The sequence below is a fragment of the Macaca thibetana genome, chromosome 4 (assembly GCF_024542745.1).
Source record: "Macaca thibetana thibetana isolate TM-01 chromosome 4, ASM2454274v1, whole genome shotgun sequence".
NCBI lineage: Eukaryota > Metazoa > Chordata > Mammalia > Primates > Cercopithecidae > Macaca > Macaca thibetana.
In genome coordinates, this window is record NC_065581.1 from 20,431,760 (window position 1) to 20,455,113 (window position 23,354).

The 23,354-nt window shown below is 41.9% G+C and overlaps 1 protein-coding gene and 1 non-coding gene across 3 annotated transcripts in view; one reads left to right on the forward strand and one right to left on the reverse strand.

Annotated features, from left to right (window-relative positions):
* E2F3 (E2F transcription factor 3) overlaps nt 1-23,354 on the forward strand; it is a 91,479-nt gene that overhangs the window by 44,308 nt on the left and 23,817 nt on the right. The window lies entirely within an intron of this gene.
* On the reverse strand, nt 5,138-5,243 carry LOC126953990 (U6 spliceosomal RNA). Its single transcript, XR_007725458.1, has one exon. It is a non-coding gene; the product is annotated as a U6 spliceosomal RNA (small nuclear RNA).

Here is a 23,354-nt window from a genome sequence, read left to right on the forward strand (position 1 = left end):
GCTTTCTTGCCCAAGGGACAAATGAGCTAAGCAGTACTACATTATTAGTGGGGTGTGTGTGTGAGAGAGAAAGAGAAAAGAGAACAGAGCCTGTAAGTCTTGCCATTTTGCTTTATCAGACAACCCACCTCCACCCCTCAGCCTAGGAATGCAGTCTTAACCCCAAGCCACTGCTTTTTCTGCTTGCACCTCTAAACTTGAGCGGGTCTTGGGGGCAGTTCACCAGTGCACCAGACTACACTACTCACGGCAATCTTTTTTTTTTTTTTTAAACAGTGATTTGCACTGATCTAGCCTCCAAGGGGTAAGGGCCGAGATGAAACAGAGAATTTATTTTTATATTGTGTCATCTGGTGCAGAGACTGCTACATAATCAGGAGTCAGAAATCTAAAGGAATAGGCTGTGAAATCATTTTATCCATGAGTTGTGTTACAACACATTCATTCACTGTAAACAATCACCAACAGTCATTGCCATAATTTATTCTTGGCAGTAAATTGGGTTTTCAAGTGACAGAGTAAGCCATCAGAATTAAGCAACCAGGAGCCCCAGTTCATGTGTGCTGGAAAAGATGTTTGCGAGACTTCAGGTACCGCTGCCTCATTAGAGGTGAGCAAGTGGAGGCCCAGAGAGGGCAGATGACTTCCCCAAGGTCACACAGTGGGTTAGGGCCATATCAGGGATTAGAACATTGGTAATCCATCACATTCTGTCCTTAAGCCTTTCTGCTCCACTTCCTGTTGACACAATGGGCAGGATTTTAAACTCCAGTTTCATTCCTGGGGATTGATATGAAAGGTTTTTCACTGGTCCAATCCCATTTTCCTTGTCCAGGCAGATGACAGGTAGTAATTTCAGAAACTGAGCAAGGGATGGTGAAAGCTAGATTGTAGTGGGCTCTTTTTGGTTTGGTTGTTATGAGTGCTCTCAATGCGAAGCTTAGAAACCTCTCCAGAGAAATAATAAACAGCTCTCCAAGGAGCACTCTCGCAGACTAGCATGTTGCCTTGCTTGCTGGTGTATATCTTCCTGTAAATCCCTGGTATCCAGTGCCCGTACAGGAGAAACTGGCTGACTTGCTTTCTTGCTCTTTTGTATGACAGACAATCAGAAATGTAACTCTGGTGCCTTGTCATGTGCCCAGAGTAAGTTAAATGTGTTTGCCTTTAATATGTATATGTATACACACACACACACACACACACACACAACAGTTAGAACATAGATGTTTTTAAAATACGATTTTTTTAGGGAATATGTAAAAACTGGCATCTCTTCAGATAGACATAGAGGTACTAAAAAACCTTGGTTCATATGACTTGTTTGTATACTCCATGTAGTGTATTTTACACAGTATCTAAAGGTGTTGCCTGATTTTGAATTAGTTAAAAGACAGGTTTGAGAGGTGGGAGAAGAGTAGGTTGTATTTCTTGTCTCATCTGAGGAACTTTATATTCCTAAAGTCTATAATTAGGTGCTTGTGTTGATTGTTTACTGAAACAAAGCTGAAGGTGGGGTTGAGGGGAGTGCCACATGGTGGGAAACACTATGGCAAACATCTGAGCTTTACTTAAAAGCATGGGCTGCAAAGAAATGTAAATTCATTGGCTTAATTGGAATAGAGTATTTATAGAAATTGAATGATCCAGTAAAACTAAAAGCCTGGCTTCTTTCATCTTCAGAGACCTGCCTTAGTAAATGCTGTTCTGGAAATCCCTTGCCTGCAAAGTGGACTTTGCCATCCAATTTCTGGCCTCCTGGCAGTCAGTCACTTTGACCTAACCCTATTGCTTGACTCGTATTTACTACGTACTTTTCTTTTTTGGCTTAGGGTTGTACTGAAAACATACATTAAAGAAAAAAATGTCCATGTACACTGAAGTTTTCTGATTTTTTTTTTATATAGCTCCATAATTTAATTTCAATATACAATTTGAAAATCTTGCTGTCCAGCCTGTTCCCATCTACCCTGCCCACCTACGCCTTTTATAGTTCACCATATCCATTAGGTTCTCGAAAATTCTTCTACTGTTTATGCAAATCTTTGAATTTTTAAATACTTTTTTATTTTCCCTCTTAGAAAAGGTGACAACTAGATACTATTCTGCACCTTGTTTTTACATGGGATCATATACCTTAATCAGCTTTTCAGGTCAGTACCTAGAGAGCTGCCTCATACTTTTTGGAGCTGTGCAGTATTCCACCATATGGAATGAATACACTCTTTGATTCTTTCAATCTTCTGCTATTATGAAGTTGCAGTCAATAACCTTGAATATCACTTCATACATGTGCAGGTGTATCTGTAGGGTAGTTTCCTATAAGGGGATTGGGATTTGGGCCAGCAGATATGTGCATATGTATTTGTGATCATGTGGCTAGCCCCCCTTTTTTTAACTTTTATTTTAAGTTTGGGGGTACATCTACAGGTTTGTTATATAGGGAAACTCGTGTCATGAAGGTTTGTTGTTCAGATTATTTCGTCACACAGGTATTAAGCCTAGTACCCATCAGTTATTTTTCCTGGTCCTCTCCTTCCTCCCACCCTCCACCTTCTCTGGTAGACCCCAGTGTCTATTCCTCTCTATGTGTCCATATGTTCTCATAATTTAGCTCCCACTGATAAGTGAGAACATGCAGTATATGGTTTTCTGTTCCTATGTCAATTTGCTAAGGATAATGGCCTCCAGCTGCATCCATGTCCCTGCAAAGGACACAATCTCATTCTTTTTATGGCTGCATAGTATTCCAAGGTATATATGTACCACATTTTCTTTACCCAGTCTATCATTGATGGGCATTTAGGTTGATTCCATGTCTTTGCTATTGTGAATAGTGCTGCAGTGAACCAACGTGTGCATGAGTCTTCATGATAGAACAAATTATGTTCCTTTGAATATATGCTCAGAAATGGGATTGCTGGGTCGAATGGTAGTTCTGGTAGTTTTTTTGGTCCTCGAGAAATCACCACACTGCTTTCCTTAATGGTTGAATTAATTTATACTTCCACCAACAATGTATAAGCCTTTTTCTTGGCAACCTCACCAGCATCTATTGTTTTTTGATTGTTTAATAATAGACATTCTGTCTGGTGTGAGATGGTATCTCATTGTGGTTTTGATTTGCATTTTTCTAATGATCAGTGACATTGAGCTTTTTTTCATATGCTTATTGGCCACATACATGTATGTCTTTTGAAAAGTGTCTGCTCATGTCCTATGCCCACGTTTTAATGGGGCTGTTTGTTTTTTTCTTGTAAATTTGTTTAAGTTTCTTATTGATGCTGGATATTAGACCTTTGTCAGATGCATAGTTTGCAAAAATTTTCTCCCATTCTATATGTTGTCTGTTTACTCTGGTGAGAGTTTCTTTTGCTGTGCAGAAGCTCTTTAGTTTAATTAGATCCCATTTGTCAATTTTCGCTTTTGTTCCAATTGCTTTTGGTGTCTTCGTCATGAAATCTTTGCCCATTCCTATTTTCAGAATGGTATTGCCTCACTTGTCTTCCCAGGTTTTTATAAAAGTTTTGGATTTTACACTTAAGGCTTAAATCCATCTTCGGTTGATTTTTGTATATGGTATAAGGAAAGAGTCCACTTTCAATCTTCTGCGTATGGCTAGCCAGTTATTCCAGCACCATTTATTGAATGAATTCTTTCCCTATTGTTTAATTTTTGTCAGGTTCGTCGAAGATCATACGGTTGTAGGTGTGTGGCCTTACTTCTGGGCTCTCATTATGTTCCACTGGTCTATGTGTCTCTTTTTGTACCAGTACCATTCTGTTTTGGTTACTGTGGCCCTATAGTATAGTTTGAAGTCACATAGCGTAATGCCTCCAGCTTTGTTCTATTTGCTTAGGATTGCCTTGGCTATTCAGGCCCTTTTTTGGTTCCATATGAATTTTAAAATAGTTTTTTCTAGTTCTGTGGAGAAAGTTGTTGGTAGTTTGATAGGAATAACATTGAATGTGTAAATTGCTTATGTTTTCCCATTTGTTTGTGTCATCTCTTATTTCTTTGAGCAGTGTTTTTAATTCTTGCTGTAGAGATCTTTCTAGTGTATTCCTAGGTGTTTTATTCTTTTTGTGGCAATTGTGAATGGGATTATGTTCCTGATTTGGCTCTTGACTTAACTGTTGGCATATGGGAATGCTAGTGATTTTTGTATGTTGCTTTTGTATCCTGAGACTTCACTGAATTTGTGTATCAGCTTAAGGAGCTTTTGGACTGAGACTATGGGGTTTTCTAGATATAGAATCATGTTGTCTGCAAACAGAGGGATAGTTTGACTTCCTCTCTTTTTATCTGGATGCACTTTATTTCTTTCTTTTGACTGATTGCTCTGGCCAGGGATTCCAATACTATGTTGAATAGGAGTGATGAGAGAAGGCATCCTTGTCTTTTGCCGGTTTTCAAGGGGAATGCTTCCAACTTTTGCCCATTCAGTATTATGTTGCCTGTGGGTTTGTCATAGATGGCTATTATTATTTTGAGGTATGTTCCTTCGATATCTAGTTTATTGATAGTTTTTAACATGAAACAATGTTGAACTTTATTGAAAGCCTTTTCTGCATCTATTGAGATAATCATGTGGTTTTGTTTTTAGTTATTTATGTGATGAATAACATTTATTGCTTTGCCTGTGTTGAACCAACCTTGCATCCCAGGAATAAAGCCTATTTGATCATGACGGATAAGCTTTTTGATGTGCTAGAGGATTTGGTTTGCCAGTATTTTATTGAGGATTTTTGCATAGATGTTCATCAAGGATATTGGCCTTGTTTTTTCACTGTGTCTCTGCCAGGTTTCAGTATCAGGATGATGCTTGCCTCATAGAATGAGTTAGGGAGGAATCCCTCCTCCTCAATTTTTTGGACTAGTTACAGTGGGAATGGTACCAGCTCTTTGTACATCTGGTAGAATTTGGATTTGGCTGGAAATCTGTCTGGTCTTGGGCTTCTCTTGGTTGGTAGATTATTTATTGCTGATTCAATTTTGGAGTTCGTTATTGGTCTGTTCAGGGATTCTGTTTTTTTCTGGTTCACTCTTGGGAGGTTGTATGTGTCCAGGAATTTATCCATTTCTTCTAGATTTTATAGTTCGTGTTGCTTGCCCTTTCAGTGGACTATTTTTGTTTTTTTAAATGGAATGCTTCACAGATTTGCCTGTCATCCTTGCACAGGGGCCATACTAATTTTCTCTGTATTTTTCCAATCTTCATATATGTGCTGCTGAAGTGACACCCTAAGTACTGTTTGATTTCTGCACTCCTGCTAACGTAATGAGGGCTGCACCAATAGAGTGAGTTATCAAACTTTCGGATTTTTGCCAGTCTCATTTGTAAAATATACTATATCAATACGGTTTAGAGTTGCATACCTTTTTAAAGAAGGAAGAGGCTAGACATCTTTTCAAGATATTTAAAGGCCATTTGTTGGCCGGGCACAGTGGATCACGCCTGTAATCCCAACACTATGGGAGGCCAAGGAGGGTGGATCACAAGTCAGGAGATCCAGACCATCCTGGCCAACATGGTGAAACCCCGTCTCTACTAAAAATACAAAAAAAATTAGCTGGGAATGGTGGCGCACACCTGTAGCCCCAGCTACTTGCAAGGCTGAGGCAGGGAATCGCTTGAACCCAGGAGGCAGAGGTTGCAGTGAACCGAGATCGCACCACTGCACTCCAGCCCAGTGACAGAGCGAGACTCCATCTAAAAAAAAAAAAAGAAGCCATTTGTTTTTCTCGTTTCCTTTTATTTTTTCCTTTTTGCAAACTGTACTTACTTAATTCCTGTACGTGATTTACTCTTCTGTTGGATTCTTGCTCTTTTTCTTGTTGATTTGTGAGGGCTCTTTGTATAACAGGGAGATTAGCTCTAAGTCTGTGATATGATCTTCAAATTTTTCTTGGTTTATCATTTCCTTTAGTATTTGTGGCGTTTTTTGGTCTTAAACAGAAGTCAATTTTCCATTCTTTCTTTTATGGCTTCTGGATTTCAAGTAACAGAAAGAAAGCATTTTCCACCAATCCCTTCCACACATACATGTACAAGAATTGACCCATATTTTCTTGCAGAATTTCTATGCTATTACTTTTTTTTACATTTAAATATTTGCTTCATTTGAGGTTTATCCTGATATTCTGTTAAGTATGGATTCAAGTTTTTTTTCTTTTGCTCTGTTTTTGGAAATGGGCTCTCACTCTGTTGCCCAGACTGGAGTGCAGTGATGCAGTGATGGCTCACTGCAGCCTTGACCTCCCGTGCTCAGGCGATTCTCTTGCCTCAGCCTCCTGAGTAGCTGGGACCGCAGGTGCACACCACCATGCCTGGCAAATTTTATTATTTGTGGAGACGAGGTGTTGCTATGTTGCCCAGGCTGGTCTCAAACTCCTGGGCTCAGGCGATCCTACCTCAGCCTCCCAAAGTGCTGAGATTATAGACAGGAGCAATCATGCCTGACTCAACTTTATTTTTTGTAGATGGCTACCCAATTTCCCTAACCACTTAGTCAAAATGCCCACCTTTCCTCCCACTGAAGTGCCACCATTATAAAGTAAATATTTTGTGAATGAAAAATGCCCACTATTCCCTTGTAAAACAAGAAACCATGGGTCACCATTTTTTGGAAAGAATGTTTCAGTTCTCTTTTTAACTCAAGACAGCTCTTCCACTTTGTCCTCCAAGGATAATATTTACTCAAGAGTGAATGAATGAGGTTAACAACCCACCTGCTTGCTTCTCCCTAGGGGAATGTTAACATTTTGCCTCTTGGTACAATTCTCAAGATTTATCTTAAGACACTGTCTCCTTTCACTCAAAGTATTTGTCTCTTTATCACAAAGCCTGAAGAAACATTTCTTGTTACTCAAGGACCACGCCTTTTATGAGCCCTAAGAACAGGAGTTCTCAAAGCGTGGTCTTCCTCAGACCAGCAGTCTTAGCATCAGCTGAGAACTGTCAGAAATGCAAACTGCCATCGTTGACCTACAGAATCAGAGACCCTGTGTGGACAAGCCCACAATCTGAATTTAACAAGCCTCTGGGGTGATTCTGAGCATGCTCAAGATTGAGACCAATGACCTAGAGGTAATATTTAATTTCATAATGGCAATTTACAACCCTATAGCACTGTCTTGTGCCCAGATGGGTTTGGTCCTTATATTCTTGACATGTAAAAATGTAGACTCACAGCAGGAAGTGACCATATCTGTTCTTTAAAGGTGGTATTCTTAGAGAAGGAAACTTCTCTGAGTTTTTTCCAGGAGTCACAGAGGTATCTCACTAGGACTGCTAGTGCTTTGGACGGGTACACCTTCCATCCAGAATCTTGCCACTGGGTCAGTGCTTCCCTTTGTCATGTAATAAAAAACCAGCAAAACTGGTTTCTATAATATGCTAGGGAGTTTTGTAGCGTTGAAGACTTGTCTTACCCCCACAAAAGCATCCATTGTTCCTTCTCATCCCTTGCCCCTCTGCCTTTAAAATTAATTTGATACCAGAATAGAATACTTCTGATGACTGTTAGCCACACCGTAATGGTACTTGTATTTGGCAGGTTAAGGCAGAGTTCCCATGCCTCTGAGCCTAATTGCCAGCCAGGGTTCAGCTCAGAGCAGTAGTTCTAAAGCTATTCTGGACATTAGATTCCACTGGATAGCTTTGTAAAATCCAGCTATCCAGGCCAAATCCATGTAACTAATTCTATATCTCAGGGGTGGAACTGAGGGATCGGGATTTTTTTTTTATTACCCAGTTGATGACAATGTGTATCAAAGTTAGTTTAAGAACCAAGGACGTGCACATTTGTTTTAAAGTAGTTTTGGTTGGGCCGGGCGCGGTGGCTCAAGCCTGTAATCCCAGCACTTTGGGAGGCCGAGACGGGCGGATCACGAGGTCAGGAGATCGAGACCATCCTGGCTAACACGGTGAAACCCCGTCTCTACTAAAAATACAAGAAAATTAGCTGGGCGAGGTGGCGGGCGCCTGTAGTCCCAGCTACTCGGGAGGCTGAGGCAGGAGAATGGCGTGAACACGGGGAGGCGGAGCTTGCAGTGAGCCGAGATCGCGCCACTGCACTCCAGCCTGGGGCACAGAGCAAGACTCCGTCTCAAAAAAAATAAATAAATAAATAAATAAAGTAGTTTTGGTTATGATAGTAAGAATTATAAGAGGAACCAAATATCAAATGCAAGAAAATGGTCCTGAGTGCCAATATAATCAGAATAAGAAATGCATACATAGCAACTTGCTTGAAGCTGAAATCAACTCCTTTTGATTTGGATAGCTTTCTTGTCTGTTGAAGAACACATGTTGTAGTATGTGTTTCTCTCCATATCCTGTGTGCTTCATTGTAATAGTCTTGCTGATTGATTTTGTTGGCTGCAAGCAAAGTGATAAAATGCCAGTGGATGCCTGTGCCAGGGAGGTCAGGACTGGACTTTCCCACTTGGCTCCGTTTTGATGCATTTAGCAGATTGATTCCAACCCTCTTTGGAGACTCTGACCTACAAAAGCGTCTGTTATCTTTGAGAGCTCCAGGGAAAGCTATGGACCTTTCTAGATCTTTTCCCACCTTTTGGCCCATCAGATATTGCCTTGTCCACAACAGCACTTGACAATTCGTCATAGAAGTCTATGGTTTTATTTATTGACCCTGCTGTACAATTTTCCCTGTAGCGAGTCATAGTTGGCTGAAGAGAGAGTCGAAGATTAAGTACAAAACTTTCTAAACATCCTGTTTTCCCTCAAGACAGGGCACTGTTCTTAATAAAGTGAACATTCTTTTGCACTGGCCCTGGGGCAAGGGTGTCCTGAAAGCTTTGACAGGGGTGCCATTTGGTCATAAACAGTGTGGTAATAGGGTGGAGACAGAAAGAAATTCTCTCATCCCTTTTACAACTCCAGACGATTCTAGAACCACCCCTTGAGAACCCAAGGACAGAACTCTGAAATGATATGCTGGCTGAGGCTTGCCGTTGCCACACCTCAGGGTTAAGCACTGAAGGAGCTAGGCAAAGAGCGTGTGTGTGTGTAGCTACAAACTAAGTCACAGATCAAGAGGCTTTTGGTATTCTTCTATTTTTGCTTAGAATTCTATGATGGTTTTTGAAATATATTGTCCTTACTTTATGTTCTTACCTGTAATCTCGTAAGTTTCTGGTGAATTTAGCTTTTGCCAGGTTCCGGTGGGTCTTACCCAAAGATGGTCAGAGTAAATGAACGAAAGAAGTAATTGATCAGAATGTGAAACTTCGGAGATGCTCATAGGCCTTCAAGCCCTAGAAAGTGGTATGCCAATGAATTTTCTAGTCCTCTCTACACTTTGTACAGATGAAGAAACCGAGACCCAGGGAACTCAGCCAAGGTTTCTTGCCATTCCTCCAGTCTCCCAGTTAAAAAAAAAAAAAAAAAATTAAGTTCTATTTTGCAAACTGACAAGGAGAATTATACAATGGAAATAACACTCATTTTAATGTATCTGTTCTTGTAGTTTCTTATTTTATTCACCTTTATAAACCATTCTGAGAACATTGTCATAAAGAGCATTCTCCTAAATTGGAATGTGATTCAAATAGTCCTGTCTCCTTTCCTCCTTGCTTTTTATGAAACGACTGCCTACACGCACTCGCGCACATATTTTAGTGAGCAATGCAATGTGCGAATACAAATAGAAATAGATTTTGTTTAAAAAAAAATTAATGTCAGTCCACTGGTTAAAAAAGTATCAGAGTCATTACAAGATTCATTAACTATGTTTAAGAAAAGTATTGAGGGCTTTTTGGGGGATTAAGTAATTTTAATTTATAAATAATGGTCTCAGATTCATAAACCTTAACTGTAGAGATGATGGAGGTTTGTATCTCACACAATTAAGTATTTGTTGCTTTTTAAATAACCAGGTACTTACTTTGCATTCGTAATGATTAATTGCAAAAAGTTGGTTATAAGAATCCCCAGATGAATTCGCAGGTAAGATCTCATGCAGAGTTCTTGGAAGTTCATCTAGGGTCATTCATCAAGAAAAGCAATGCATTTCGGGTTTGTGAACTCACTTTGCCCACAGGTGAGGTTTCCAGGCTTCGAACCAGCAGGAGGAGAGGCAGTGGGAGGATCTGACGTAGGTATGGCTTCAGAGATGAAGAGAGCGTTTCTCCTCCGCACCCCCTTTGCCTACATCTGGAAATAATCTAGGGAAAAAATGTTCCCTGACTTGTCAGGTTCAGCTAGTGTAAGCTTTGAGATCCTTCGTTCTCTCTCTTTTTTTTTTTTTTTTTTTTTTTTGAGATGAAGTCTTGCTGTGTTGCCCACGCTGGAGTAGAGTGGCCCCATCTTGGCTCACTGCACCCTCCGCACCCCAGGTTCAAGCGATTCTCCCGTCTCAGCCTCCCAAGTAGCTGGGATTACAGAAGTGCACCATCATCCCCCATCTAATTTTTTTTTTTTTTTTTTTTTTTTGTATTTTTAGTAGAGATGGAGTTTCACCATGTTGGCCAGACTGGTCTCGAACTCCTAACCTCAGGTGATCCGACTGCCTCAGCCTCCCAAAGTGGTGGGATTGCAGGTGTCAGCCACTGCGCCTGGCCCGTTCTCTCTTTAGTCTCCCAATTAACAAACATCTATTGCAGCAGCGTCCATTACCTAGAATTGTAGGAAGGTATATAGGATAGATGTAGTAAAGAGGTAAGTGGGTTAGAAAATAACACTGATGAAAAGGAGACAAACTGTCAGAGTGGTCCCCTAGCTACACCTGCCACAATTGCCTCCTGAGAAATCCTCGTTCTGCATGAGCTAAATGCTTGTTCAAATAAATTGTTGCTCTTCCTGTAATCATGGAGCTGCTGAATAGAGCCAGGGTCCTTGATAGACATCATAGTTTGTTATTGACTTTATCACTAGTAAAAGTTAATATGTCATCCCTTGCCTGCAGCAACACACTGCCATTTTTTTTTCCAACATTAATTTAGGTAGAGAACATTTTTCTTAGTATAATTTTCATTGAATTCAGTATTATCAAGTTTGTGTATTTTTAGAGTTTTTGGATCACTATTCCAGCCCACATTTTTCATAGCAATTTGTCTAGTATTTCTTCAAGATCTTTTTATGTTCATTTGAGAAATGAACATGACTTCATATGTATTCATTAGCAATCACTGCCGTAGGCCTTTCCGTTTGATTTTTCTTCTGAACCTCAGAGATAGTGTCTCATTATGAAGTAGAAAAAGGCTAACTAAGACCTTGTTCTGAACTTACAGTGGGTAAGCAAGAGGCTTCAGATCCATAATCTCTATCAAAATGTTTGCCCACATCACTGTAACAGGGAGTCGTTCAGAATGGGAGTGGAGGAATTTGATTCCTTTTAAAGAACCGTGTGTGCTTTTTCTACTTTCATGGTTGTGCTGTTTTGCTGGGGAGATTTTGAAAGAGAAGACTTATATCTTGTCTTGCCCATACCGAGGGGTCTTTAACCCCTAATTTATAAATTAAATAGGTAGGTCAAGGAATACCTACCAGAGTTGGTTGCTCTGCCCACTGGCTCCTCTCTGCACCTCCCTCCCAGACCATTTCTCCACTTCCTCAGCCTTAGAAAAAACAGCTCACTCATAGTGGTGCTTGCTGGTGGACCTTGGAGATAAGCTTGTATTCTTGATTGTTTTTAAGAAAATTGAATTCTCTTCTTAGAGCCAACCCATGTCTTATCAGTGTAACTTTACTCACTCTCCAAGGATTCCATTCTGTCCTTTAAACGCTAGGAGATTTCCCAAAAATAGACTTGTCAGTAAAACTCTGTTGTGACAAAGGGGCAAAAGTATTGCTTTTTTGTGTGGAGATTGCATTTTTAATATTCTATTCCCCAGAAGTGGTTCAAGGATGCTTCGCTAGAAGTTTTGGGAAGAACAATTAGAGTAAGAGAGGTTCTTCCATTATCTGCCCCGGGCTGGGTGTCTTTGGATGACTCTGTCGCCTCGCAAGTTGTTTAATCCTCTATTTAGCTTGTCAGGGATCATATGAAATGGGGTCTACATCAGATTTGCCACAGTCGTTTTTTTCTTTAGTGATATAGCCTGGAAGGGCTGGGGCGGTAGCTCACGCCTGTAATCCCAGCACTTTAGGAGGCCAAGGCAGGTGGATCACCTGAGGTCAGGATCACCTGAGACCAGCCTGGCCAACATGGTGAAACCCCATCTCTACTAAAAATACAAAAGTTAGTTTGGCATGGTGGCCGACACCTGTAATCCCAGCTACTCAGGAGGCTGAGGCAGGAGAATCACTTGAACCCCAGAGACAGAGGTTGCAGTGAGCCAAGATCATGCCACTGCACTCCAGCCTGGGCGACAGAGTGAGACTCCGTCTCAAAAAAAAAAAAAAAAACTAACTACCACCTATACCATTAGATGAAGAGCCTGTTCTGAAATCTGTTACCACTATATTATGTTTAAAAAGCATATGTCTGAACAGTCAGTGTAGCTGAGAATTGATGTCACTGTTTACATCGATTTTTTTTAATACATAGAATTTTTTTATCTTAACAAATTAAAGGTTTATTAGAGGATCCACTTTCCTTTAATTAAAATAATCAACATGGAAGTATACAGTAGGCATTGGATACATTTTTGTTTCCTTTTGAAAGTTTATGAGTTACAGCCAGGCTCTTCCTCCCAGCACTGTAGGAGGCCTAGGTGGGAAGATCACTTGAGTCCAGGAGTTCAAGACCAGCCTGGGCAATGTGGCAAAACCCTGTCTCTCCAAAAATACAAAAATTAGCCAGGCATGGTGGCGTGCACTTGTAGTCCCAGCTACTTGGGGGGTCGAGGTGAAAGGATTGCTTGAGCTCGTGAGGTTGAAGCTACAGTGAACCGTGATTCTACCACTGCACTCCAGCCTGAGCAACAGAGCAAGACCCTGTCTCAAAAGAAAAAGAAAACTTGTGAGTTACCGACCTTTGGGGAAGTGGAGAACTGATGTTATAGAAATGGACAATAATCCTAGAATCTGGGGGCTCCCATTGCTCCCCTCTTTCCTCTCATCCGCTCATTTGTTCTTTCACTAAATGTTATTCTTTGTCGGTGCTCATGGAGGCTTCCCACGCCTTATCTCCCAGAAGCCCAGCCATCTCAGAACTTCTCATGGGCTGACTGGTTCCTCCAATTTCCCTAGACTTTTTTGTTTGTTTGTTTTTAACATGTGTTTCCTCTGTTTTTATTCTGTTTTCACCAATTTTACAAATAAATTACACAGATTATGTATTCCCACACACATTCTATCAGAAGTATATAGGATGTATTAGCGTCTTCAGCCCTTCCCCTTCTCCTCACTTATGGACTTCCTTCCAGGCCTTTTTCTATGTATTTTCAACAGTGGTTGTTTTTGCTTTACATTGGAAACCGTGCCTTATCTACAGTTCTGACTTGGTTTTTTTCCTTACTTGTTAAAGGAAAGATGTACCTTGGCCATAGAATACTACAGGTACATAATGTTTTATAATATGGGTATATAAATAAAATGGTTTATTTAACCATTCCCTTATTAATGAACAGTAGTCATTTAGATGTTTAACTTACCCCTGTTGATTATAGTGCTATAATCAACATCCTTATACATGCCTTTCTGTGCGTGTTTTTTAGTATTTCTCTAAGATAAATTGGTTCCCAGAAGTACACTTGCAGAGTCAAAAAGTCATGCATGTTTTGGCCAGGCATGGTGGCACGCTCCTGTAATCCCAGCACTTTGGGAGGCCGAGGTGGGCAGATCATCTAAGGTCAGGCGTTCGAGACCAGCCTGGCCAACATAGTGAAACCCTGTCTCTACTAAAAATACAAAAATTAGCTGGATGTGGTGGTGCATACCTGTAATCCCAGCTACATGGGAGGCTGAGGCAGGAGAATCACTTGAACCCAGGAGGTGGAAGTTGCAGTGAGCCGAGATTGTGCTACTGCACTCTAGCCTGGGAGACAGAGTGAGACTCTATCTCAAAAAAAAAAAAAGCCGTGCATGTTTGAAATATTAATACTGCCAGATAATCCTCCAAAATAGCTGTACTGTCTCATGCCCATTCTTCTGCCTCACTAATTGACGCTTGTTTTTAATTTTTTTAATTTACTATAAAATATTTCAGATACAAAAGATAGAAAGAATAGCACCCATGGAATGACATTAACAATACATTTGAAGGCCGGGCGCAGTGGCTCACACCTGTAATCCCAGCACTTTTGGGAAGCTGAGGCAAGTGGATCATAAGGTCAGGAGATCGAGACCATCCTGGTGAAACCCCGTCTCTACTAAAAATACAAAAAAATTAGCCGGGCATGGTGGTGAGCACCTGAGTCCCCGCTACTTGGGAGGCTGAGGCAGGAGAACAGTGTGAACCTGGGAGGCAGAGCTTGCAGTGAGCCAAGATTGCGCCACTGCACTCCAGCCTGGGCAACAGAGCGAGACAATTACATTTGAACAGTCTTGTTTCTCTCCACAAATGCATTGTTTTTTCCACTACATTTCCCTTCATTTCTCATACATTGCCTGTGTTGTGTATGTCTACTTTTACTATGTATTTAATGTTTTCAATGTTTTTAAAATTTTATAAAAAGATACTGTATACATTCTGGGGTTTTTTTAATCTGTTTTCTACTCAGTGTTATGTTTGTGTGATTGGCCTGTGTTGATGACTATAGCCTGGTGCTAATGCTGCTCTACAAATTCTCGCATGCACATCCTTTTGCATATGTGCAAGAGTTTATGGTGCATATTGAGGAGGTGGTGGTTTTCTCTAAATACTGATAAAACTCTTCTCCCAAGGGGCCTCCCCGTCAACCTCTGACTTCAAGCATGGTATCTGTTTCTTGTATTTTCAGCACTTGGTATTTTTAGACTTTGTCGTTTTTGCCAACCTTATAAGTGTGAGAAGGCTATTTCATTGTAATTTATATTTCCCTGACTTCATATTTTAATATTTTCAACCATTTAGTAGTCTCTTCTAGGAATCCCCTATTCCTGTCCTTTATCTAATTTTCTCTTGGGTTATATGTTCTTTTCTTACTGGCTCCTCCTAATTCTTTACCTATTCTGGATAATAATGCTGAGGTAGCTTACCTTTCCATTGTTTTACTGTGGCCTTTTGTTGACAGACAGCATGTGTCATTTGTGCTGCCCTCCTGTGCAGTCTCTTGCTTACCTCAGTAGGTCTGGAGTTGAGTTTTGTATGTAGTTTGAGGGATCCAATTTTATTTTTCCGATACACAGTTTATTAAATAGTCCATTCTTTGCAGTATCTGCAGTGTCTCATTTGCAATATATGACATCTTCATGTATGCATGGAGCTGTTTCTCGGTTTTTTATTCTATTCTTTTGGTCTATTTACCTATCGGTATGCCTGTACATATTTCACTAATTCTTTTTTTTTTTTTTTTTCTGAGACAGAGTCTCACTCTTTCGCCCAGGCTGGAGTGCAGTGGCGTGATCTTGGCTCACTGCAACCTCCACCTCCCGGGTTCAAGCGATTCTCCCGCCTCAGCCTCTCAAGTAGCTGGGATTACAGGTGCCTGCCGTCATATCTTGCTAATTTTTGTATTTTTAGTAGAGACAGGGTTTCACCAGGTTGGCCAGGCTGGTCTTGAACTCCTGACCTCAGGTGATCCGCCCACCTTGGCCTCCCAAAGTGCTGGGATTACAGGCGTGAGCCACCATGCCCAGGCTATTTCACTAATTCCTGTAGTTACACAATAAAAACCTGGGTATCAGGCAGGGCAGGTCTCTCTCTTGTTCTTTTTGTTTTGTCTCTTTCTTTCTCTCTCTCTCTTTTTTTTTGGGACAGGGTCTCACTGTGTCACCCAGGCTGGACTCAAAGTTCTGAGCTCAAGCAATCCTTCCACCACAGCCCCCATTCACTCTTTAGCGCAGTCATAGCTCACCGCAGCCTCAAACTCCTGGGCTCAAGTGATCCTCTCACTTTAACCTCCAAGTAGGTGGGACTACAGGTGTGCACCACCAGACTTGGCTAATTTTTTTATTTTTGTAGAGACCGAGTCTCACGGTTGCCCACACTGCTCTTGAACTCCTGGTCTCAAGTAAATCTCCTGCCTCTGCCTCTCAAAGTGCTGGGATTACATGCATGAGCCCCACTGCACCAGGCCAAATCTCTTTAAAAGATAATCAATTTTAAAAATTAGTAAATTATGGCCGGGTGCAGTGGCACACACTTATAATCCCAGTGCTTTGGGAGGCCAAGGTAGGAGGATAGCTTGAAGCCAGGAGTTCAAGACCAGCCTGGGCAACATAGTGAAGTCCCGTATCTGTAAAAACAAAGAGAGAGATTTAAATGTGGAGGAGGAGTTTACATTTACCCACATAGTTACCATTTCTGATGCTCTTAATTCCTTCGCGTAGATCTGTTTTCCATTTGGCATCATTTTTTTCTGTTTGAGGCCCTTCCTTTAATATTTTCTCTATTCTACTGGTGAAGAATTCTTTCAGCTTCCGTATCTCTGGGAAAAAGTCTATATTTTGCCTTTGAATTTTAAAAGGTTTTCGCTGGGTATGTCTGAGAATAAAGAGGAATTTAAAAACTCAGTTTCTCCTACTGTAGTTTCACATCATGCTTCTGACACCAGATGTGCCCGGTGAGGGAGTAGTTTCCTTAGACATCAAGGAAGCAATTCATTCTGCAGTGGACACCAGCTGGGCGTCCACCAATTCAGTTCCAACGCCGTCTACCCAGAGATAGCATCAGATCCCACAGGTTGAAGGCTGAGCCCCGCAAGACTGCCCCCTACTTCCAGTGCCAGTCGCAAGCCCCAGATTGTTTTACCTGCTTTTCTGACTGAAAAGCTCTAAATTGGGGTTCCCACAACCCCCTTCTTGGGTTTGATTAATTTGCCAGAGCAGGTCACAGAAATGAGGGAAACAGCATTTACTGTTTATTATAATGGATATTACAAAGGGTACAGATAAAGGGATACATAGGGCGAGGTACGGGGGCGGGAGTGTGGAGCTTGCATGCCCTCCCCAGGTACGTCACCCTCTAGGAAGCTCCATGTGTTCAGTTACTCAGAAGCTCTCCAAACCCAGTCCTTTGGGGGCTTTTATGGAAGCTGCATTACATAGGCATGGTTGATTGCATCATTGGCCATTGGTGATCAAATGGGCTGTTATCTGTTCACCTTGAAACTGCCTTGAAGTGCATCATAAACACAGCGGCTCTTTGTCAGTTAATCAGAGAGCTGTTTATCGGGCACCAAAGAATCCATCAGCTCCTCACACAGTTCCAGAGTCAGGCCTAGGGGAGAGGTTATCTCCTCCTTGCATTCCTCAGGTAGGTAGTCTGATCCCTTATAAACCATTTCCATTTTCTGATAGAACTCTCCTGGGTACCGCCATCCGCATTACAGTGTTCCTCTGACATCACCCCCAGACAGCACGGTTATTTCAGGTGTCAGGGTCAGTCTAGGCTCCACACAGGGCTATGCTTCCAGGATGTGTCTCCAGCGTCAGTCAGCTTCTACTCTGCGCCCTGTGGGCTCGGGCAATCTTACTAGCTCCCATTTAGCACGTCCAATCAATGTTGCTCAAAGGGTGGATTTACATGCCTTCTATTTTAGAGGACTGTGTAGGGGGAGCATTTTCCACTCAGATGTAATGTCCATTGCATGATAAAGAGACACAGCTATTTCTCATGAAGTGTGTTCAAATACGCCACCTCTCTCTAAACTTTTACCTTAATTCCATCAACCCTTACTTTCCTAACCGTAGCCTTCATTAGACCTTTATCAACAGGTTTCGTTAGTACAGTACAGTACTAGCTAGGGGAAGTGTTCCCCGGACAGACATGATATCCATTCCTAAAATCATTTAGGTAAAAAGACCCAACTTCCTTATATAAAGCCTACTTAAACATCCCAGCTTTGATCATCCTAGCAATCCTTACATTTTTATGTTCTCACAATCTAACTGTAGCCCAAGTCGGGGCTTGCGCAGAGGGTTTTGGCAGCACAGTGCCTAAGGCTCCCATATCAAGGAGTCCCGGGAATTACTCTTCACCACCCAGACGATTTTCCCACTTGCGTCCATAAGGCTGTGGTTCCCCAGCAGGGGACTGGGCCAAGACACCCTTACTTGCTGTCTGTCAGTCTTTATCTTGATTAATCTGCCTGACTATTGCCCCAGGCAATTTCAGATCAGATCCTTCATTGTAATCTCTGCCTCTGACTTTTTAAATTTCTCCACACTAGGGTAAATGTAGCAAACATTTTTGGAACCCCTTAATTTTGGGAGACCAGCAGGACTTCCCTTTGATCCAACCAGCCTTTCACAATGTTGCATTACATTTTATTTCAGTTTCTGTTTTATTCATCCCATTTTTTTTTTTTTAATTTCCATAGGTTATCGGGGAACAGGTGGTATTTGGTTACCTAAGTAAGTTCTTCAGTGGTGATTTGTGAGATTTTGGTGCACTCATCACTCCAGCAGTATACACTGCACCCAATTTGTAGTCTTTTATCCCTCACTCCCCTGAGTCCCCAAAGTCCATTGTGTCATTCTTATGCCTTTGCATCCTCATAGCTTAACTCCCACCTATGAATGAGAACATCCAATGTTTGGTTTTCCATCCCTGAGTTACTTCACTTAGAATAACAGTGTTCAGTCTCATCCAGGTAGCTGTGAATGCCATTAATTCATTTTTTTATGACTGAGTAGTATTCCATCGTATATACATACCACAGTTTCTTTATCCACTTGTTGATTGATGGGCATTTGGGTTGGTTCCACATTTTTGCAATTGTGAATTGTGCTGCTATAAACATGTGTGTGCAAATATTTTTTTCGAATAAGACTTCTTTTCCTCTGGGTAGGTACCCAGTAGTGGGATTGCTGGATCAAATGGTAATTTCTACTTTTAGTTCTTTAAGGAATCCCCACACTGTTTTCCATAGTGGTTGTGCTAGTTTACATTCCCACCAGCAACGCAAAAGTGCTCCCTGTTCACATCCACGCCAACATCTTTTTTTTGGGGGGGAGGGGGCGGCGGGGTGCAGAGTCTTGCTCTGTCACCTAGGCTGGAGTGCAATGGCGTGATCTCGGCTCACTTCAATCTCCGCCTACCAGGTTCAAGCGATTCTCTTGCTTCAGCCTCCTGAGTAGCTGGGACTACTGGTGCACACCACCACTCCCGGCTACTTTTTGTATTTTTGGTAGAGATGGGGTTTCACCATGTTGACCAGGCTGATCTTGAACTCTTGACCTCAAGTGATCTGCCCACCTCAGCCTCCCAAAGTGCTGGCATTACAGGCGTGAGCCACCACAGCCAGCAATTATTTTTTGATGTTTTGATTATGGCCATTCTTGCATGAGTAAGGTAGTATCGCATGGTGGTTTTGATTGGCATTTCCCTGATCATTAGTGACGTTGAGCACTTTTTCATATGTTTGTGGGCCATTTGTATACCTTCTTTTGAGAATTGTTTATTCATGTTCTTAGCCCACTTTTTGACGGGATTTTTTGGATTTTTTCTTGCTAATTTGTTTTATTCATCTCATTTCTTAATAACCACCTAAAGATTTCCACCCTACTGGGACAAGTCCCATGACTCTTCTCTTTGTTTTTCCTCTGTTTCACCCCATCAATGTGTTCTTTTTTTTTTTTTTTTTCTGAGACGGAGTCTCGCTCTGTCGCCCAGGCGGGAGTGCAGTGGCCTCACTGCAACCTCTGCCTCCCAGGATCAAGCAGTTCTCTGCCTCAGCCTCCCAAGTAGCTGGGATTTCAGGTGCCTGCCACCACGCCCAGCCAATTTTTGTATTTTTAGTAGATACGGGGTTTCACCATCTTGTCCAGGCTGGTCTTGAACTCCTGACCTCGTGATCCACCTGCCTCAGCCTCCCAAAGTGCTGGGATTACAGGTGTGAGCAACCACACCTGGCCCAGTGTGTTCTTATTCACCTTATTTCTTAATAACCATAAAAAAATGTCCACCTTCCTGTGAGGAGTCCTGTGACTCTCCCCCCACCAACCCACCCTTCATCATTCTCTTAATTAACCTAATGTTTGTATTAGCATCTAAGACTCATGAGGGGAAGCTGAGCCAGTACATCTCATAAGGTTTCTTGAACTATCTCTCGATTTGTGGCAACAAGGTTAAACGGGGCATCCACATTAAAGGGGTGCCCCTAATCGCATCATTTACCATGACTTGGGTAGCAAGGCATATTCAGTGGTTGAATAATTCAGTGGTCATAAACCCAGGCCCCACATGGCATGAATACAAAGCGTATCAGCTGTTTCAGCTTGACATTTATAGGTGGAGTCAGACAGTCCCCCTTCTTCCAACATTCAAAACCAAAGACACTGCTCCTGAATTAGTTACTCTCATAGTGCATTTTAGTAAAGGCTCCTCAGGAAACTGATGATACCAGTCTAAAAATTGAAACAGTTCCTTCACACTATACCCTCTGCTTTCAATGGTCTCTTGATTTTGCCCTTTCCCCACACTGCCTTCTTGGTGCCCAAAGTCCTTAGGGGTGCTTTCTGATGTCGCTGCTTAATTTTTCCCTTGCGGGAGCGGGGTTCTTTGAGGCTACTGGCTGAAGCATAGACCGGCTGAAATCTGAACTTGGTCTGGCATCAAGGTTTGGCCCAGCACTCTCTTTTTACTTTCATTCTAGCTATTACAGATAACAATAACCAAGGAGTTGCATATTTTGCTTTTTTCTTATTAGTTTGCATTTCTTCATGCATTCAGCAAACCACCTGCCAGGGAGTTAGATTGATCCACCTCTAAATTCCATTGGTAACTTTTACCTTTAGTGACTGATGTCGGCCCAGCTGCCACTCCATACCATGGGTGACCACGTGGGCACCCAGGAATCCATGTTTTCTCACCCCCCAACCCCTTTATCCATTTTCTTCCCAAACGTGAGCTACGGATGTTCTAGCAATCCCGATTCTGACATCAATTCTGAAAATGCTGAGGAATGAACAAACTCGGTTTCTCCCACTATTTTCGCATATTACAGTTGTGACACCAGATGTGGGGGGAGGTTTCCCCAGGCATCAAGAAAGCAATTCATTCTGCAGCGGACACCAGCTGGGCGTCCTCCAGTTCAATTCTGACACCGTCTACCCAGAGAAGTGTCACATCACACAGATTTGAGGGTTCAGTCCCACAAGACCACCCCCAACTTTCGATGCCAGTTGCAAGCCCCAGGTTGTTTTACCTGTGCCTCTGGCCAACCTGCTGTCAATCAGGGTTCCCACGCCTCACTCCTCATATTCAGTTAATTTGCTAGAGCAGCTTACAGAACTCAGGAAACATTGATATTTACTGGTTTATTATAAAAGATATCACAGAGGATGCAGATGAAGAGGTGCACAGGGCAAGGCACGTGGGAAGGAGCACGCAGCTTCCATGACCTCCTTGCATGCGTCACCCTCCAGGAACCTCCTTGTGTTCAGCTACCTGGAAGCTCTCCACACCCTGTCCTCTTGAGTTTTTTGGAAGCTTCATTATGTTGGCATGATTGATTAAATCACTGGCCATTGGGGATCAACTTAACCTTCAGCCCCTCTCCTCTCCCTGGAGGTTTAGAGATGGGTCTGAAAGTTCTCACTCTCTGATCCTACCTTGGTTTTTCCAGTGACCATTGTCCATCCTGGAGCTACCTAAGGGCCTTCACTCAAATCATCAGCACACAAAAAGATACTTCATCTTCTATAGTAAGCGGGCCTACCTTCCACCGAGACTGATAAAGTGAGGGGTTTTCTAAACATAGGAGAGAAAGTTCAGGTGCTGGACACTCAAATAAAATGATGTTCCCCTCGGGCATCGACACAGTGTATGCAGTGAAGGAAAATTGCAGAATGACAGCCATGCAGCAGACTTGGAGAACCCCTAGCTAGTCTCAGGTCTGGATATCAGGAGGCCAGAGAGCTTCAGGCAGGAGGAAAAGTGGAGATTTGGTAGAATATCTGATATGATGGAGAGTTGGAAAAAATTTGAGGATTTGGTGAAGGCAAATGGTACCAATGAGCTAGAAAGACAATTAGAAACTCCAAAGAAAACAAACAAGCTTTACAAGAAAGGATATATAGTCTCAGTATATTATTTGATACTGCAGTGAACACTGTTTATATAGTCATGATGTACAGCACTGGTTTTTTATTTAACCAAAACTAATGAGGTAACTATTGGGGGGAAATGCAAGAAGTGAGATGGGTATCGTATCATTGAAGGATGTCAGTACATTAGAACTAAAATGGCTAAACCAGAAATAGCTGTGTGAGCACATCACTTAGAGATACAGAGGTGACCACCAGGAGAAATAGTAAAGGTGGTTCCCCCAGCAAGGTAGCCATTATAGGCTCTCTGAGCTAGTGGGTTTTGAAAAACCATGTGCATCTATTTGTTTTTTAATTGTCTCAAATTATTCTTAAGAACAAAATAAGTGTATATAGAAAGGACCGCAGTCACCAGTTCATAAGTTAAATGGCTTTTATTCCAAAAGTTCTAAGTCAATGAGATGGCTTTTCCTTTAGAAACATTCATATATATGTGGTTAGATTCCCAAACTAGTCCACAAATACAGGTTATAGTGAAATTAAGATATCCTAGTTTAGAAATCAAAAGAAGAAAAATGACCAATTTTGGAGTCCATTCTGGTAATCCAAGTGAGCAAGGATGGGGATACGGTTGGAGTTTTCTGCACACCTGTTCAGTTCACCAGTTATTCTTCTCTGAGATAGTCTGGTTTGTGATTAGGCTTCTCACCCAGTGACTCACAGAGGATGCTACTCTCGTTAGATCCTGCACTTACCTCTCGCTGTAAAAAGCTGGAGAAGACTTTGGAGCGCTTCATCTTAGGTAACCTCCCCAATGACAGGTTGACACTAGGAGTGCATTTAGCTTAGCACGAAAGGGACTATAAGCTGTCCCCCTTCCTCATCATTCTGTACCCAAAGCCCCTCCCTACTCACAAGCATCTCCAAACCAGGACTTTTCAAAAGATCTGCTTCTGTTATTTGGACAGCCCATTCAACTCCCCTGACTTCACTCCCTTATCTGCATCACACGGCTCAAGAGTTGTCACCTCTTAACAATCTCTCCAGACCTCTACCCACTTCTCCATGCACCCCTCTTCATGCCCTCCTGGACCCCACCCTGGGCTCACTGCAGTATTCATTCATAGTACATTTCCCATTGTTTGCTTGCCTGTACACTTGTTGACAGCAGGGACTACCATGTTGCCTTTAGAATCATATGCCCATGCAGGGCTTGGTACATAGCAGGCACTCAATAAATATTTGAATGGATTCAAAAATGATCAGCCAGATAGAGTGAATACATAGTTACAGCTGAAAACTAACTTTTCTG